At 42.3% G+C, this 7,670-nt stretch overlaps 1 protein-coding gene across 7 annotated transcripts in view; it reads right to left on the reverse strand.

Annotated features, from left to right (window-relative positions):
* The window catches only part of frem1a (Fras1 related extracellular matrix 1a), a 173,288-nt gene that overhangs the window by 103,246 nt on the left and 62,372 nt on the right, over positions 1–7,670 (reverse strand). The gene's annotated exons all lie outside the window — the stretch shown is intronic.

A 7,670-nucleotide genomic window follows, 5' to 3' on the forward strand; every position in this document is an offset into this window, starting at 1 on the left:
GCCTCCCTGGTGAGGTGTTCCGGGCACGTCCCACCGGGAGGAGGTCTCGGGGAAGACCCAGGACATGCTGGAGGGACTTTGTCTCTCGGCTGGCCTGGGAACGCCTTGGGGTTCCCCCGGAGGAGCTGGAAGAAGTGGCTAGAAAGAGGGAAGTCTGGGCCTCCCTTCTGAAGCTGCTGTCCCTGTGACCCAAACCCGGATAAGCGGAAGAAAATGGATGGATGGATGGATTTTTTGTTTCAAAAAAAGAGAAATCATTACAATTATAAAAGTTTTGATTACAAATTTATTTTTACTTAACTGAGGTTAGTTTTTTTAATTCATTGAATAATTGGGGGGAAAAATTAACTCTGCGAAACAGACCCTAAACTTACTCAAAGTCTGGATTGAGTTTTATCCCCTTCATTAATGACACACTTTTATTACATTCATTATATCATGGTAATTCAGGGTGAGCTATTTTTAATTCTAAATGAATATCCTTGTTGGACTTTTATTTAAGTGCTATTCTCCTTCAAGATACATTTACCTAACGCTAGAATAAATGCAATACATTATGCAATTTCATCTCCTATCATCTTCATTATGGAGATAATAGGTTTTGGACTGGCGATGTGCCCCTTTTGCATAAGCAATACTGAAGAATGACTGCTATTATTAACGATACAGGGAAGGAGTTTTTTAGTTATCTAGCTTTGCTAGCAAAGTCGTTAGCTAGCAGCTAGCTAATAGCACAACAACAACAGCCTAATGTCTGTATGATAAAACTACTGAATCGATAATAACAGTTTCTCCTCACCTGGCTGTCTCCTCCCGCTCAGTAGTTCTTCAGAGAAAGGCAGACGCAGAGACCTGTCAGTGTCTGTTGCATTTCATTACCTCTCTGCTTAAACTGCGACTCCGAGCTGAAGCAGAAACGATACGTTTTCTGTCATCTGACAAGTAGCAAGTCTACTCCACTTTATTCACCGTTTTTTTTTTTTATTCACCAAAAAGTGTTCTGTAATATGGAATGTTCGCTACGTTGAGCTCCGCAGTTAGCCACCTTACCTCACTGTAATTACCTCACTGTGTAGAGGTAATTACGTTGTGCATCACGGGCAAAAGGTCAAAGGTAACAAGGTGACCGGAGTTCTTATTATGTTGTTTTTCTTGAAAAATACAACAACAAAAAAATTAATAAACAGCTAAATGCTACCGGTCGATGAGAAAAACAGCAGATTCTCACACCCTCAGCATAAATATAGCCGTGGACAAGATCACTGATGGCTATTGTTCTTGCAAGGCTGGGTAAGTCGGGCATTCATGGTTTTGAGGGTTCGAATGTGCCTAGGACTTATACACGGTACTCGGTGCTAGCGTGGCTAACACGATTACAGTTTAGTAAAAAGCCTTTTCAGGTGAAATAAAATCTTTAATGTATGTCAGATACCGTACACATTGCATATTGATCTGTTCAGCTAACGTAAGGCTGTAACAGACAGGCTTCAGGATGTAGAAGTTGTATCGGTACTGCCATTATGCTGTACTTGGCTAAAAGGTTTTCATAATGGATGTGTTTATTATTGACATATTGAATTATTCAATCACTAAACACAAAGAAAGCAAAGCAATAACACTTACACCAGCAGACACTCCTTTGTTCTTATTGATCCTACGACGGTTGAGCTGCAAATGCGGTCGTGCACAAGCTTTGATCCAAGCAAGGCTTTCCGTTTTAGATTTTGGAAATCTGAATTTTAGTTCCACAAACACGATCAGGATACCTGACATCGCCTGTACAGATACCCCACTGACAAAGAACCAATTTTTTTCGACTCCTGACTCAAAAACTTTCTGTCGGTCTGGTAGTCCACAATGTATATTAGCATGAGTTTGTGAGATGGTAAGGCACGTGATAGCTGCGCTGTGACGTAAAATGGGCATTAGCCAATGAAATGTGGCCCCTGCGGTAAGGTCCATGAGGTGGGCTGCCTTCTATGTCCAGCTCTTCTACTATTGGTCAATAAACAGGAAAGGGAACGATCCGTGTGCAGATCGATTGCGAATGCCTGCGCTTCACAGTGACGTCAGACAATGGTCGCCATAACTCGAAGAGGTGTATCTTTACTTCCGGTGTGATTTTACCTCGGGAAACCTAACTGAAAAATTCACGAATACTCATTATCTTAAGGATACAATAAAAGGTAAGGTTAATAACAGCATTTAAGTGTTAATATAGCTGTTATTACTCTGTAAATTCACCATTCTCTCACTGTGTATGAAATAAACAGTCTCCGATCGGAGAGGCACAGTTAAGAAAAATATACACCGCTCTGTCAGTGCTGTAACGTTTAGAGATTCACTTTATTTATCAACTTTAATAATACAGCATTTAAGTGTTAGATAACCGTTATTACTCATTGTCAATCCACCATTCTCTGACTGTGTATATAATANATAACCGTTATTACTCATTGTCAATCCACCATTCTCTGACTGTGTATATAATAAACAGCCTCCGATCGGAGAGTAAACCAGCTAGCAGCAGCTTTTGCCACAGTTGGGAAAATACACCGCTGCCTGTCAGTGCTGTAACGTTAAAAGGTTCACTTTCTGTATCAACTTTAATAAAACAGCATTTAAGCGTTAGCCGTTATTAGACATTGTCAATTTACCATTCTCTAACTGTATTCAAAGGAACCAGCCTCCGATCGGAGAGTAAACCAGCTAGTAGCAGCTTTAGCCACAGTTAGTAAACATACACGTAAACCGCTGCCTTTCAGTGCCGTGTTGTTAAAAGTTTCACTAAAATCACTTACATCTTCCAACACTGTTGTTTAGAAAAGCATTTTAAATATTGATTTAAGCGCCGTCTGCCAAATAATTTACATATTCTGATGTGATTCATAATTTCTCCATTTGTTATGTTGTCCATCTTTCTCAACAGTAGCCGATCTAACAACCTACCATATCTGAGATGGTCTTGTTCCTTTGTGGATGGCAAGTTCAGTCAATCAGCTGTGGGACATCTGCTGCCTAATGTCAAACTATCATGGGCCTCTTGATTTAAAAGGAGACAAACCAGTACAGAGCCTCCCTGTGCAAGTCACACTTCTTGGATGAACACTCCAAGCAGCTGTTAGAAATTAAATCTTTGTGTATCTATTCTGTACTACCTATATGTATCCATTAATAAATGAATTGATGTTGTGTAGAGTTCTGTAAAAAAAACTATTGTTAATAGCTTCTATTGTTAATAGCTTCTCTTGAGTAATCTACATATGTGCAACTTCTACATTTAAATTGCTTCTTTTTGTAAATTTTAAACATCCGGCAACGAAATATGAGGAGAGGAAATGCTCAAATTAAAGCTGTCATTGTGGACGAAAGACATTAGGTTTGTGGCTGTTTCTTTAAAACATCTATTTAATAATTATATTAAACACTGTACATGGTTACTACATTACACAAACATAATTACCACAGTTAATAATTTAAGTCATTGATAGAGAAAATGTATTTACAAAAGGCATATCAATTTTATTTCAATAGTATGGAGCTCTGGACAAAACATCAGCTGTAGCAATATTTTTGCCAGCCACATGGAAAATACTGTAGGAAAATCTCATTAGTCGTATTCGTAGTCGCTGTATGCGAGAAGGAAGCTTGTTTAGACTCTTCGACCCCAACAACAGGACTAATGGCTTATGATCGGTTTCAATGTGGAAACTCTTCCCGATCAGAAACACGGCAAACCTCTCACAGGCCCATGTTGAAGCGAGAACCTCTTTCTCAATCTGAGCATACCTCTGCTCCGTGTCGCTGAGAGACCGTGATGCATATGCCACTGGCTTCCATCCTGTATCAGTGTGTTTCTGGAGGAGAACTGCACCGAGTCCATACGATGATGCATCTGCTGACACACGTGTCTCTGCATTCGGGTCATACAATGCTAGTCCTGGTGATGTTGTCAGATCTGTTTTAATAGCGCCGGAAGCTTGTTGCTGCAGTGAACCCCATGACCACATGTTTGACTTCTTCAGAAGATCTCTCAAAGGTCTGGTTTTCTCTGCCAAGTGGGGAAGCAACTTCCCAAGATGGTTCACCATACCCAGAAAGCGTCTCACCTCACTTATATTTCTGGGCTCCTCCATGGCTCTTATAGCACTGACTTTATCCGGGTCTGGACTGACCCGGATAAAGTCTTTGTTCTGCATTTAGAAAACTCACATTTGTCATTTAGTGTTACGTTCGCCTCCTGGAGTCGAAACAGTGCCTTCCTCAGTCTTTCATCATGCTCCTGCTGTGTCGTCCCCCAGATGAGGACATCATCCATCTGACAAAGGACTCCATCCAGGCCCTCCAGAATCCNCCGGAAGCTTGTTGCTGCAGTGAACCCCATGACCACATGTTTGACTTCTTCAGAAGATCTCTCAAAGGTCTGGTTTTCTCTGCCAAGTGGGGAAGCAACTTCCCAAGATGGTTCACCATACCCAGAAAGCGTCTCACCTCACTTATATTTCTGGGCTCCTCCATGGCTCTTATAGCACTGACTTTATCCGGGTCTGGACTGACCCGGATAAAGTCTTTGTTCTGCATTTAGAAAACTCACATTTGTCATTTAGTGTTACGTTCGCCTCCTGGAGTCGAAACAGTGCCTTCCTCAGTCTTTCATCATGCTCCTGCTGTGTCGTCCCCCAGATGAGGACATCATCCATCTGACAAAGGACTCCATCCAGGCCCTCCAGAATCCATGTCATGCGCTTCTGGAAATGCTCTGGTGCTGATAAAATCCCAAAGCAGAGCTGATTGTAGCAATAGCGCCCAAAAGGTGTAATGAATGAAGGTGGTGAGCAGGGAAGACTTCCTCGACAGTGGAATCTGCCATAATCCAGCATTGGCATTCAATTTGGAGAACACTTTTGCTCCTGCTAGCTGTCCGAGCGTGTGCTTTACTGATGGGAGAGGATGTTTTTCTCTCATGACATATTTATTCAGTTCTGTGAGATCAATGCATATTCTCACCTTGCCCGAGCTCTTGGGGACAACCACCATAGGTGGTACAATTCTTTAGATGGTATTTTGGCTCCGACACACACCAGTCTGTTGTCTCCTCCGCTTTGGTGATGACCCCTTCCCGCTGCATACGGTTGAGCTCCTCTTTAACCTTCGGCAGTAGGGGGAGGGATATCCGCCTCGGCGTTGAGAGGGAGAAAGGCTGCGCATCTGGTGACAGAACAATGTTATACTCGCCCTCCATCAGTCCAAGTCCTGTGAAAAGTTTAGGAAACTCCTGCTTCCCAGCGTCAATTGAGTCTAAACTTATTTGGTTTACTCTGGCAACCAATTTTAATGTAATTGCAGCACGTCCACTCAGCAGTGATGTACATAAATCCTTCACAACAAACACTGTTGTTGCTGAGTGTTGCTGTAAACATGCCTTTCACCTTCAATCCGGTGCCTACTGGTCCCTGTAGGATTTACTTTGGTTTATCTAATTTGCCAAATTGGTACTGAGAATACAATGTTAATGGGACAGCAGTGAGAACAGCTCCTGTATATATTTTAAATACAGTCTTATGTTTTTCCACCAGTATGTCCGTCATCCATGGATTGTCTTTAACTTCTGCAGAAAGAGATCCCAGGAAAGCAATATCAATGTCTGTATCTGTGATTTCTGTAGCAAATCCAGCATTCACTTCACATATTTTCTTATTTCTACAGACCCTTGCAAAATGTCCCTTTTTCCCTCAATAATTGCAGGCTGCTTCTCCCGCAGGGCATTGCTGCATACTGTGTCCTTTCGTGTCGCCACATCTTCTGCACTGTTCCTTTTTATCCTGTGTTGCTTTTGTGACGATATGTTTGTGCAGCACCTTCGGTTATCTGGAGCGCCCGCTCCCGCTTGCGTGAACGCGGTCCACCTGCGCACCAGAAATGTCTGACTTGAAGTTAGCATGAAGCATTTCCTGTTGCTTTTTTACTAGCCCGCTATGACGGGCTCTGTTTAACGCCTTCTCTAGCGTCAGTTCAGCGTCCATTTGTAGCTGTTCTGATAGATTCGCCGTGGGTCTGAGATAAAAGACTGTCTCGCACCATCTCATCATGCAAAGTCCCATATCCGCAGTATTCAGCCAAACAGTGTAACGCTGTGTGAAAGCCGTCAATGGACTCACCCATCTCCTGTTGGCGCTGATTGAATTTCACCCGCTCAAATATAACATTCCGGCGGGCTACGAAGTGAGCATCCAGCCATCCTTTAACAGTCTTGTACTCACTCGCTTCTTGCGGAGTTAGATGCAGGGAAACCAGTATATCTTCTGCCTCGTTCCCCATGGTGTAGGTCAGCGTATTTACTTGGTTTTCGTCCGCTTGTGTCTCCAAACCAGACGCGATACGAAACCTCTCAAAACGCTTTATCCATTTCGTCCAGTCTTCAGCTCTGAATGTGAACTTTTCTGGCGGGGCGACTTGAAACTGGTTCATAATGTTGTCGTTCTTATTTATTCGAGCCGTCAGTTCTCACTTGTTCTCTCTTTGCTAAGTAGTCTATACTTCTGACACCATGTTCTGTTCTCCGATATGTACATTCAACAATATCTTGAGGCTACACAGAAGCACGCGTGAGACAACTCTTAGCAGGTACTCCATTATTCTGGTCCGCCCCCAAACACAATACAGCACACACCTGTATCCACGGATAGCCTGATACTACAAAACTGGTGTCAATCAGCGAGGAATTTGTCCAGTTTAGATTATGTTGATGAAGAAAATTTGTTTGCAAATAATGATATATCTTTAAATCGTATTTGTGGCAGCAGCTTTAGAGTCCAGAAACAGCGTTAACTACTTCAGGACTGTTGAACAGAAGCCAAAAGCGCCAAATAGGTAGGCATTCACAATCGATCTGCACACTGATCGTTCTCTTTTCTGTTTATTAACCAATAGTAGAAGAGCTGGACATAGAAGGCAGCCCACCTCATTAACATAACGATGCAGCAGAAATACAGCGAGCAAATAAAACAGCAAAAAATACAGCAAACGGAAATAGAGCAAACTGAAAAACAGCGAGAAGAAAAACAGCGAGCAGAAAAGGGAGAAGCAAAAAAAATCAAAGCAAAGTATCTATTTTTCTTGACGGAAACTCATGTGTAAGGGGAAATGAAAAAGGAAATATATATTTATGCTTTTATTTCTTATCAAAATATATATTTATTCTTTTTTATATTTATTGTTTTATTTATTGTGTAGGATATATATTATTATTTTATTTATATATTTCTACATTTATTTTTATATGTATTATTTTATTTATTATTATGTTGAATATATATTTATTCTTTTATTGATATGCAGTTAGATAGGGCAGTTCCCCTGGACTGGCAGACTGGGGTGGTGGTCCCCTTGTTTAAAAAGGGGGACCGGAGGGTGTGCTCCAATTACAGGGGGATCACACTCTTAAGCCTCCCTGGTAAGGTCTATTCAGGGGTCCTGGAGAGGAGGGTCCGTCAGATAGTCGAACCTCGGATTCAGGAAGAGCAGTGTGGTTTTCGTCCTGGTCGTGGAACACTGGACCAGCTCTACACCCTCAGCGGGGTCCTGGAGGGTGCATGGGAGTTCGCCCAACCAGTCTACATGTGTTTTGTGGACTTGGAGAAGGCGTTCGACCGTGTCCCTCGGGGGGCCCT

This window comes from Poecilia reticulata, linkage group LG18 (assembly GCF_000633615.1).
Source record: "Poecilia reticulata strain Guanapo linkage group LG18, Guppy_female_1.0+MT, whole genome shotgun sequence".
Taxonomy (NCBI): Eukaryota; Metazoa; Chordata; class Actinopteri; order Cyprinodontiformes; family Poeciliidae; genus Poecilia; species Poecilia reticulata.